Raw genomic sequence first — 12,163 nt, forward strand, 5'->3', positions numbered from 1 at the left:
CATTTATTTAAAAGCCATTTCTTAACACCAGTAAGAGCAATTTTCAGAGCTACAGGTCAGTTGTGATTTAGACTTAAAATGACTTAATAAGAATAATTATCTCAGGGTTGTTGAGGATTAAATTAGTACATTTTAAGCACTAAGAACAGTGCCTGGCATATATAATAAGTGCTCAGTGAAGTGTTAGCTATTATTTAACTCTATTTGGGTCTTTTTGCCAGGGACAGAGCTCACCCCCTGTTGTAGGCATGAAGAAGATAGAAAGGAGATAAACAGCTTCATGCCTTTGAAACCAGATGCCCTTTAGGAACTGGAAGCACTGCTTATATTGCATGAACTTTTATTTTTCTGTTTGTGTTTTAGTGATCGAGGGGTATGATTGGCATGGAATTGAATTTCATCTGTCTGTGGGAGTTGTAAACAAGGTAGGTCCCAGGTTTATTTACTTTTTCCTGCTCCTTTCCTAAGCTGTTTTGTTAGTATTTTAAGTTCTGAACTAGAATAGATCAGATTGGATTATTGTTTAGGGAAGCACTCTCATAGCCCCATGATGGTTTGTCATCATTGATTATCTAATGTTGTGGACTATGTCTAGTATCTTGTTAGAATTTATTGAATGCCAAGAAACAGCACAAGCAGTTAAAAATTTTGGTGGTTATAGAACAGAACCATGAATTCACACACATGCTTATACAAACCATGATCCAGTCTTTGGAGGGCAGAAGTTCTTGTATTAGAGCCATTATGTAAACCAACTTGGGGTAATGGCTGACAGGCTAACTAATTCTTCTGGTCACTCTGACACTCAGTAGCTTATGTGAATGGTAGACTAAACCAACAAGGGGCCTGTTTTGACAGTAGCCAGGCCATCATGGCAATTATAAAATTTTGTTACTGATGACAGAATCTGTCTATCTGCAACCACTAGTTTGATTTGACACAGCATGCTTGTGTTCCTGTCTTAAGCTCTGGGCTAAACACAAATATACCAGATACGGCTTGGGTTCCTGTATCTGTCTTGTGTCAGATGCCCACAAAAAGCTATAGATGGCAGCTTCACACAGCTTTGCAAACCTATTTCTGTCAGAACATTTCCTGTCAAAGTAAGGTAGTGCTAGTTCACGTGTAGTTATAGTTTTCTGTGGTCTTAGGTTTGTGGAGATCCCATTGCTCATTGGTGCAGGAAACTTGGATCACTCAGAGAGTGAACTTGATAGCCAAAAAAAAAATAATGACACTACTCCCTACAATCCCCCTAACCAGGAATCTTATAAACTTGTGTATAGGGTTCTGTGGGTTGATGACAGCCTTGGACTCTTGTTGCACCTGCACATAGAACAGCAAAAGTTTTTGAGACAGCTTGTCTCTCAGTCAGAAAGAACAGTAATCATAAATACATTGCTACAAGGAAAAACAGTTGAGTTACCTTTTTTTTTTAAATAAGCTTTATGTCCAATGTCAGGCTTGAACTCGCGACCCTGAGATCAAGAGTTGCATGCTCTACCAACTAAGCCAGCCAGGTCCCCCTTGAGCTACTTTCTGTAGCAAAGGGAACCATGGTCCTTGGAATTGACACTACTGCCTAGGAAGTGAGGTAGGGAGGGTTGATGAAAATTTAACTTCTGCTTGGGGTGCCTGGGTGGCTCAGATGGTTAAGCGTCTGCCTTCGACTCAGGTCATGATCCCAGGATCCTGGGATCGAGCCCTGCCTCTGGCTCCTGGCTTGGCTGGGAGCCTGCTTCTCCCTCTCCTTTGCCTCTCCCCCTGCTCATGCTCTCTCTCTCTCTCTCTGTCTCAAATGAATAAAATCTTGAAAAGAAAAAAAAAAAAGTTTAACTTCTGCAGATGAATCCCCTTCATTATTATTATTATTATTTTTTTTTTTAAAGATTTTATTTATTTATTTGACAGAGAGAGACACAGCGAGAGAGGGAACACAAGCAGGGGGAGTGGGAGAGGGAGAAGCAGGCTCCCTGCTGAGCCGGGAGCCCGATGCGGGGCTCGATCCCAGGACCCTGGGATCGTGACCTGAGCCGAAGGCAGACGCTCAACGACTGAGCCACCCAGGCGCCCCGAATCCCCTTCATTATTATCTAGAGGCCTGAATGTTGGGGTCTGGTCTGGGTGGTCAGTCAGAAAATTCCCTTCTTTCTGTTTTCCTGCTTTTTATTGGGGTAGTAATAAACAGGAACTATTTCATGGAAATACTGTAAGAATTAATGGAAAGGAAAGCAACTAAAATTTACTGAATGCTACTAAGGATTAGGCATGCTACTGTAAATGCTATTAGGCATGCTGTTTTCACACTGTGTTCTTTTATTGAAATATATAAAGTTCATCGATATACTTTTTCAAGTCTGAGTGTATAACATCATGGATATTACTGCTTTGAGCTCTTTTGACCTTTATTGTAGCCATTTAGAGGAAGGAGAATTAGATACTGATACATGTTACTCCATTTATGTCTGCTGGAACCTTCTTTTATGAAGAAAAAAAGAAAATACCTACATGAGTTAGTGGAATTTTTTGTTCTTGTTTTTATCTAGAAAATAAAAACAGACTTGGCTACTAATTTAGCCAAAGGCAGAAAGGAGACTAGCAGGTCTGAAATTAGAGACACCTGCGCTGTTTTGGGAAGTTGAGACTCTTGACCCAGGCTTTGCTGAAGTTGATGCAGGGGAGGTCAGAGTAGGTTAATATTTTCATAGCTCAAAGCAGATGTGAATTGTGGTTGTTTATAGGTGCAGTTTCGCTTGATCTCTGTAGTTGCACACGGGTAAGTAAAATGCAGTGCTGCTGTCTCGGACAGCTTCTGCAAAAGGCCCTCAACCAGTGCAAATTAATCTTCTCCAAAAATAACAAAAACCCCCCTATTTGGATGTTTGCTGGCTGAGGGAATTGACTGTTGTCATCTTGCTGGTAAGAAATTGTCATACATTCTTTTAAGATGATTCTGGATTTGATTTTCTGCTTTTAAATTTCCTCTTGAAATTCTTCTCTGATAGGAGGTACCATCTCTACATCTCAGGCATATGCAATAATGTGGGATCAGAATAAATTGTTACTTCTCTCCTAGGTGATAGGAAATTAAGTTGGAGTATTCCTTCCCCTGATTCCACATTCTCTAAATCTGTTGTCTTTTTACTCTTAAGATGGTAAGCTTTTGTGGTCTAAGCAAGGTTTATAGAGAGTAACCCAGTGACATTTTTATTTTCCTGTCTGTAGAATGAATTATTGTACTTTTTCTCTTTGCTGCTTCCTTTCTTCAGTCAGAGAAATTCTAATAATGAAATTCTCCCTTCTTGCTTCAGCAAACAAATACCACTTTTTAAGAAACAGCTTTATTGGTGTGTAATTTATATACTGCTAAATTTGCCTATTTGAAGTGTATAAGTCAGTGATTTTTAGTAAACTTGTAGAGTTGTGCAACCGTTACTACACTCCAGTGTTACAGTCCCAGCTCCCCCAAAAGATCCCTTGTAAGACTCTTAATCGTAGGAGGGGCGCCTGGGTGGCTCAGTCGTTAAGCGTCTGCCTTCAGCTCAGGTCATGATCCCAGGGTCCTGGGATCGAGCCCGTGTCAGGCTCCCTGCTCAGCGGGGAGCCTGCTTCTCCCTCTCCCACTCCCCCTGCTTGTGTTCCCTCTCTCGCTGTGTCTCTCTCTGTCAAATAAATAAAATCTTAATAAAAATAAAATAAAATTAAATTAAAAAAAAGACTCTTAATCGTAGGAAACAAATTGAGGGTTGCTGGAGGGAAAGGGGATGAGAGGATGGAGTAACTGGGTGATGGACATTAAGGAGGGCACAGGATGTAATGGGTACTGGGTATTATATAAGACTGAGGAATTACTGACCTCTAGCTCTGAAACTAATAATACACTATGTGTTAATTAATTAGATTAAAAAAAGAGATCCCTTGAAACACTACTTTCTAGCTTTATGTCCTCTACAAATTTTGCTAAGTTCTGCATCAGGTTTAATCTTCTTCCTACAAAGCTTTCTCATTGCTTATTCCCCCCCCCCCTTATTTTTATATTAGTTGCTTATTGCAGGTCAAACATTTACCCTTTTGTCACTTTTTTTCCATTTTCTTACCACTTTTTAGAAGTGTAACCTTGAAGAGTGCCTTTAGCTTTTATTTGAAGTGTTCTTTTTTTTCCTTGAAAGACTTTATAATGGTTCAGGTCTTTTTTTTTTTTTAAAGATTATTTGACAGAGAGAGACACAGTGAGAGAGGGAACACAAGCAGGGGGAGTGGGAGAAGGAGAAGCAGGCTTCCTGCGGAGCAGGGAGCCCGATGTGGGGCTCGATCCCAGGACGCTGGGATCATGACCTGAGCCGAAGGCAGATGCTTAACAACTGAGCCACCCAGGCGCCCCGGTTCAGGTCTTTCAATAAAAAGTCTTGTATTGGGGCGCCTTGGTGGTTCATTCAGTTAAGTGTCTGCTTTCGGCTCAGGTTGTGATCTCAGGGTCCTGGGATTGAACCCCACATCGGGCTCCTTGCTCAGCGGGGAGTTTGCTTCTCCCTCTCCACCGCTTGTGCTCTCTCTTGCATGTGCTCTCTCTCTCAATCTTTCAAATAAATCTTAAAAAAAATGTAAAATGCTAGAATATTGCCTGGCATTTATGTATTAAACAACCCAATAGACACTAGCTACTTTTTTGTGTTACTCTTAGGCCTAGAGAGATTAAGTCTAATAGATATGGTTCCTTCTCTCAGGGTTCTGCAGTCTACCTGAAGAAACAAACAAGAATCAATGTCCAGAGAACAGCATGAGAAGTATTATGGTATTATAAGAGCACAGAGAAGGAGTATTTAAATTAAATAAAGGGGGGCACCTGGGTGGCTCAGTTGGTTAAGTGTCTACGTTCGGCTCAGGTCAAGATCCCAGGGTCCTCGGATCTAGCTCCTAGCCCTGCATTGGGCTCCCTGCGGGGAGTCTGCTTCTGCTTCTCCGTCTCCCTCTGCCCCTCTCCCCTGCTTGTGTACTCTCTCTCTCTGTTTCAAATAAATAAATAAAATCTTAAAATTAATCAATTAAAGGTAATAAAGTTTATCATAAATGGGACCAGAGCTGATTTCTAAAGAATAAGTAGTTATTTCCCATTCAAAGTGATAAACCATTGAGACAATGGTAGAAGCATGAAAACCTTAATGGACGAAAGCATGACATCAGTTGAGGTTAAGGGAATAAGAATGAAAAGTGTGGCAGGAAAAACTTAAAGGAAAGTGGGAGCCAGATCATAAATGGCCTGTGTGATAAGCTGAGTTTGGACTTTTCCTGAAAGCTACAAGGAGCCACTGAAAACACAGAAACAGAGATAAGATGTGATGAAATATCAAAAAAAAAAAAGATGTGATTAAATCTCCATGTTTGAAAGATCACTTGGATAGCAAAGTGAAAGGCAAATTAAAGAGGTGACAAGTCCAGTTAGAATTCTACTGAAGTCATACAGAGGGATAAAACTATACAGACTTCAACCCGTAGGTGTATACCTAAGAAATACGAAAACATGCATCCACACAAAAACTTGTACACAAATGGTCATAGCAGCATTATTCAGAAGAGCCAAAGAGTAGAAACAACTCAGATGTCCATTAACTGACTACATGGATTTTTAAAATGTGGTATATCCATACAGTGAAATATTATTCATCCTTAAGAAGGAATGAAGTTCTGACACCTGCTACAACATAGATGAGCTTTGAAAACATGATGCTGAATGAAAGAAGCCACTCACAAAAGGGCACATCTTGTATGATTCCATTTATATGAAAAGTCTAGAACAGGCAAATTCATAGACAGAAAGCTCTAGAGAGAAGCCAGCTGCTATGTCATGACAACACTCAAGCAATCCTATGTAGAAGTACATCTGGTAATGAACTGAGGCCTCCAGCAATAGCCAGTGAGAAATCGTGACCTGCTGCCAGCAACCATGTGAGTAAGCTTAGAAATGGATTCTCCAGCCCCAGTCAAGCCTTCAGATAATGAGAGCCCCAGCAAACATGAGTGCAGCCTCATAGCCAGAATCACTGTTAAGCTGCTCCCATATTCCTGAGCCACAGAAACTATAGGAGATAATGTTTATTACTGTTTTAAGCTGCTGAGTTTTAGAATAGTTTACTATGCTGAAATAGAGAACTAATCCTCCAACAAAACTTTTAAAAGTTCGGGGCGGCTGGCTGACTCAATCAGTAGAGCATTCCACTCTTGATCTCAGGGTTATAAGTTCAAGCCCCACACTGGTTGTAGAGATTACTTAAAATCTTTAAAAAAAAAAACTTTTAAAAGTTCAGGTGTACTAGAATATTCATTTACCTTACTTACCAAGCATCTGAACATTCATGTACAGAGCAGAATTCTCCAATTAACAAATACCTATATATACAAAGAAATAACCAGGTAAATGATTCCCTTTAAAAACAAGTAACAAATAAACAGGAAACCAATAATAATATAAGAGCTTTTTTTTTAATTTTTATTTTTTTAAGATTTTATTAGAGAGCACAAGCTCGGGAGAGAGACCGAAGGAGAGGGAGAAGCAGACTCCCCACTGAGCCAGCTGAGCCACCCAGATGCCTGGCATTTTTACATTTGTTATGTCATCTAATCTTCATAAAAACCCTTTAAATTAGGTACTGTTATTATCTTCCCTTTAAAAATGAAGATATCAAAGCACAGAGAGATTGAGTAGTTTGCTGAAAGGTACACAAATAGCAAATGGTAGAGCTCGGATTTGGTAATGCTCGGATTTGAACTTACACACTCTGAGTCCAGAGTCTGTGTTCTTACTTGTACTGCTATGCTGCTGCCATGGAGTCTGACACATAGATATTTAATAAATATTGATGGGTGAGTGAATACTCACTGTTTCTGCACACAGAACGTTGCTTACTTGGTTCTTGCCAATAGGATGTTTGTCCTTGGGGTTATAAGGACAGGAAGATAGAGGTTTGAGTCACAGTGGTCTGAATCCCTATTCTGCTCCATGACTTCTGTTTCTTGACTCCTTTCTTTTCTTTTCTTTCTTTTACCAAAGAGAATGATTCTTTTTTTTTTTTAGGATTTATTTATTTATTTTAGAGGAGAGGGAGAGCACGAGTGCAGGGCAGAGGGGCAGAGGGAGAGGAAGAGAGAGAGAATCTGAAGCCGACTCCCTGCTGAGCACGGAGCCCAACGCACCATCACTTGAACCTAAAGACTTGGTGAATTGGTAGAGACAGTTTTATTTTATCTCAGTTATTAAAAAAAGATTATTGCTTAAGACAGGAAGTTTTCTGAAGAAATATTTCAGAGCTGTAGTATATACTATGTATTCTTCAAGGAGAATTAGGCCATATTTTCTCATTTGGGAGAGTAAGGTATTTTCCTGAAAATTCAGAAAGTAAGTATACATTGATGGTGCTTAACCCCTAAAATTAGGAGTAGTTGAATCGTTAAAATTGTGTGGTGGTTAAAGAAAATTGGTGTTGTATTTCTTTAGTAATCTGTGTATCTCCATGATTGGTAGAAATAACATAATTTATGCCCGGCATTCCAGTGATACTTGAATATTGCTTGTACTGCTCTTTTTTTTTTCCTCCAAAGACCAAGTAATGTATTTTTTTGGCAGATCAATAAGATTATATTAGGAATGTAATTAAACTTGTTGTAGCTTGTTTCACTTGAGCCTAATGAAGGACTTTGACAAAGATTTTAGGGAAGATAAGTATCCACAGCTTCTAGGCATGGTTTCTCAAGCGTTTTTGGCTATGACTCATAATTAGAGACGTATTTTATATTGGCACCCAATTGTATGCATAAGTATATAGATACCTGAGACAAAAGTTTTATGAAATAATACCCTTACTACATGTGGTACAATCTGATAGTTTTTATTTTATTTAATTGCAAAATGTTGATCTTGGTCTATTAAATTGATTATGTGACCAGTGTATTACAAATTGCAATTTGAAAAATACTGCCTTAGGATATATGTTCTTGAGATTCTAACCCAAGCTTTAAAATATATCCCAATTGTGACTTTTTGTTTTCTTTTTTAAAATTTATTTTATTATAAGAACACTTAAGATGAGATCTGCCCTCTTAATAGATTTTTAAGTGTACAACACAGTAATGTTATCTATATGTACAATGTTATACAGCACATCTCTAGAACTTATTTATCTTGCTTAACTGAAATTTTATACACATTGATTAGCAGCTTCCTCTTTAATCTTCTCCCTAGCCCCTGGCAACCACTATTTTACTCTTTTCTTCTATGAATTTGACAGTTTTTTTTTTTTAAAGTTTATTTATGGGGTGCCTGGGTGGCTCAGTCAGTTAAGCGTCTGCCTTTGGCTCAGGTCATGATCCCAGAGTCCTGGGGATCGAGTCCCGCGTCAGGCTGTCTGCTCTGCAGAGTCTGCTTCTCCGTCTCCCTCTAACCCTACCCCCTCTTGTGCTCTCTCTTTCTTTCACTCTCTTTCTCCAAAAAAAAAAAAAAACTTAAAAAAAGCTATTTTTTTTAGTAACCTCTACACCCAGTGTGGGGCTTGAATTTATGACCCCCAGATCAAGAGGCACATGCTCTTCCAGCTGAGCCAGTCAGGAACCCAAGTTTGACAATTTTAGGTATCTCGTATAAGTGAAACCATGGTATTTGTGGTGGTATTTGTCCTTCTGTGACTGACTGGCTTATTTTCCTTAGCATAAAGTCTTCAAGGTTCATCTGTGTTATTGCATATTACAGGATTTCCTTCTTTTTTAAGGCTGAATAATATTCCATTGTATGTCTATACTTCATTTTTTTGAATCCATTAATCTATTAGGTTGTTTCTACATCTTGCCTATTGTGAAGAGTGCTGCACTGACATAATAGTTCTACTACCTCTTCAAAATCCTGACTTCAGTTATTTTGGAAAAATACCCAGAAGTGGGATTGCTGGATCATATAGAAGTTTTATTTTTTATTTTTTTTGAATAAATTCCATGCTGTTATCATGATGGCTACCATTTTGCATCCCACAGCAGTGTACAAGTGTTCCAGTTTCTCTACATCCTTGTCAACATTTGTTGTTTTTTGTTTTCTTGATAATAGACATCCTTATAGGCATGAGGTGATAACTCATTGTGGTTTTGTGCTATTCTTTGGAGAACTATCTATTCAAGTCCTTTGCCTATTTTTAAATTGAGTTATTAGTTTTTTTGCTATTGAGTTGTAGGAGTTCCTAATATATTTTGGAGACTAACCCCTTATCAGATATGTGGTTTACAGATACTTTATTCTCATTCTGTAGCTTGCCTTTTTCCTCTGCTAATTGTTTCCTTTGCTGTGTAGAAGCTTTTTAGTTTGGTATAGTTCCATTGGTCTGTTTTTGCTTTTGTTACCTGTGCTTTGGTATCCTATCTGTGAAGTCATTGCCATGACAAATGTCATGAAGCTTTCCCCCTATGTTTTCTTCTAGGAGTTTCACAGTTTCAGGTCTTACATTTAAGTCTTTAATCCATTTTGATTTGATTTGATGTATGGTGTAAGATGAGGGTCCAAATTCTTTTTTTTTTTTTAAAGGTGATCTTGTTTTGTTTTAAGATTTTATTTATTTATTTGAGAGAGAGAAAGCATGCCAGTGGGGAGTCCAATGCAGGGCTCTATCCCAGGACCCTGGGATCGCGACCTGAGCGCAAGGTAGACACTTAACCAACTGAGACACCCAGACGTCCCCAGATTCATTCTTTTGCATGTTGATACCTAGTTTTCTTGAAATCAGGAAATGTAATGCCTCCAGCTTTGTTCTTTTTCAAGATTGTTTTGGCTATATGGAGTTTTTTGTTGTTTTATATGGATTTTAGACTTTTTTTTTCTGTTTCTGTGAGAAATACTATTGGGATTTTGATAGAAATTTCGTCGACTCTGTTAATCGCTTTGGGTAGTATGGACATTTTATTTTATTTTATTTTATTTTTTAAAAAGATTTTATTTATTTATTTGACAGAGAGACATAGCGAGAGAGGGAACACAAGCAGGGGGAGTGGGAGAGGAAGAAGCAGGCTTCCTGGCTGAGCAGGGAGCCTGATGCGGGGCTCGATCCCAGGACCCTGGGATCATGACCTGAGCCAAAGGCAGATGCTTAACGACTGAGCCATCCAGGCGCCCCTGGACATTTTAATAATAATAATTCTTCCAGTCCACAAACATGGGATGACTTTCCATTCATTTGTGTCTTTAATTTCTTTCATCAAGGTTTTATAGTTTTCAGCAAATAAGTCTTTTACTTCCTTAAATTTATTCCTTAGTATTTTATTCTTTCTGATGCTGTTGTAAATGGAATTCTTAATAATTTCCTTTTTAGGTAGTTCATTTATTAGTATATGCTGATTTTGTATCCTGCAACTTTACTGAATTCGCTTACTGGTTCTAACAGTATTTTTTGTAGAGTCTTTGGGATTTTCTGTGTATAAGATCATGTTGTGTCTGCAAACAGGGATGATTTTGCTTCTTCCTTTGTGATTTGGATGCCATCCATCTATCTATCTATCTATCTATCTATCTATCTATTTATTATTTTCCTTTGCTGAATTGCTCTGGTTAGGACTTCCAGTATGTTAAGTAGAAGTGGTGAAAGTAGGCATCATTAACTTGTTCTTGATCTTAGTAGAAGAACTTCAGTATTTTACCACAGAGTATGATGGGCTTTTTGTGATGGCATTTATTATGTTGAGGTCATTTCCTTTTATTCTTAGTTTGTTGAGAATTTTTATCATGAAAGAGTGTTGGATTTCATCAGATACGTTTTCTGCATCTATTGCGGTGATCATGTGTTGTTTTTTTTTTTAAAGATTTATTTATTTATTTTTAGAGAAAGAGCCTTTATGTGAACAGGGGGAGGGGCAGAGGGAAAGGGAAAAAGCAGGTTCCCTGCTGACTGGGGAGCCTGACATAGGACTGGATCCCAGGACCCTGGGATTATGACTTGAGCCAAAATCAAGAGTCGGATGCTTTAACTGACTGAGCCACCCAGGCACCCTGAGATGATCATGTGGTTTTTACCCTTCGTTCTGTTAATGTAGTCCATCATATTAAATAGTTTGCATATGTTGAACCATCTTTGCAAAGCAGGGATAACCAAATCTATTTCTGACTGTCTGCTCCACTATTGCCCTTGGCTAAGCCACCCTCACCTCTCTCTTGGACTTCTTCAATAGCATCCTAATTGTACTCCTGATTTCTTCTCATGCTTTGTTCCCATCCAGCTCTGTCCTCCTTTCTGCTGTCTAAATGATGGTTTAGGGGCACCTGGGTGGCTCATTTGTTAAACATCTGCCTTCGGCTCAGGTCATGGTCCCGGGGTCCTGGGATCGAGCCCCGCATCGGGCTCCCTGCTCGGCTGGAAGCCTGCTTCTCCCTCTCCCACTCCTCCTGCTTGTGTTCCTTCCCTTGCTTTGTATCTCTTTGTCAAATAAATAAATAAAATCTTTAAAAAACAATAATAAAAAATAAATGATGGTTTAAAAGGCTCTTGTTTTTTGTTACAAATTTAGCCTATGTGATTAAAAAATTTATCGTTTAATAAAAATTTAAAAATCAAAAGTTAAAGTAGTAATCATTGACTTCAGTTATCTAGAACAAGTTATACCATGGAACTCTCTTGCTCAGTAGTATTGAGGCCTAAACAGAATCTCTCCTCTCTGTTTCATTTGCTATTTGTATAATCCCTCTATATTCGTTCATTGTAATTCCAGTGCATTGCCTGGCCTGTTTTATTGAACTGCTCTTCCTTCCAGATTGGCAAAAATGATAACAGGTCTGGATTTTGTTGTAATTTTTTTTTTTTTTTTTTTTTGGTAAGCCAATATGATGAAAGATTTGGCATTTTAAAAGACTGGGGCTCCTGGCTGGCTCAGTTGGAAGAACATGCAACTCTTGATCTTGGGGTCATGAGTTCCAGCCCCATGTGGGTGTAGAGATTCTTAAATAAATAAAACTTAAGGGAAAAAAAAAACAAACCAAAAGACAAGATAGTGTGCTGAACCAAACAGCCCAGAATCTTCCTCACCTATTTTATTATTTATTTACAGAAAAGAATATGCTAGTGTGGAAATACTGAATTGGAAATCAGGAGGCCAGGGTTCTCCTCTTGCCTTTGCCACTAATTTGCTGACATTGAGGAAATTGCTT

At 38.6% G+C, this 12,163-nt stretch overlaps 1 protein-coding gene across 1 annotated transcript in view; it reads left to right on the forward strand.

Annotated features, from left to right (window-relative positions):
- MRTFA (myocardin related transcription factor A) overlaps nucleotides 1-12,163 on the forward strand; it is a 196,412-nt gene that overhangs the window by 32,974 nt on the left and 151,275 nt on the right. The window contains exon 2 of the mRNA XM_064590573.1: nucleotides 364-425. The gene's annotated coding sequence lies outside the window, so the exon portion shown is untranslated. The remainder of the gene's footprint in view (nucleotides 1-363; nucleotides 426-12,163) is intronic.

The sequence above is a fragment of the Mirounga angustirostris genome, unplaced genomic scaffold (assembly GCF_029215605.1).
Source record: "Mirounga angustirostris isolate CCGP_5_RB_7025 unplaced genomic scaffold, mMirAng1.0.hap1 SCAF_5, whole genome shotgun sequence".
NCBI lineage: Eukaryota > Metazoa > Chordata > Mammalia > Carnivora > Phocidae > Mirounga > Mirounga angustirostris.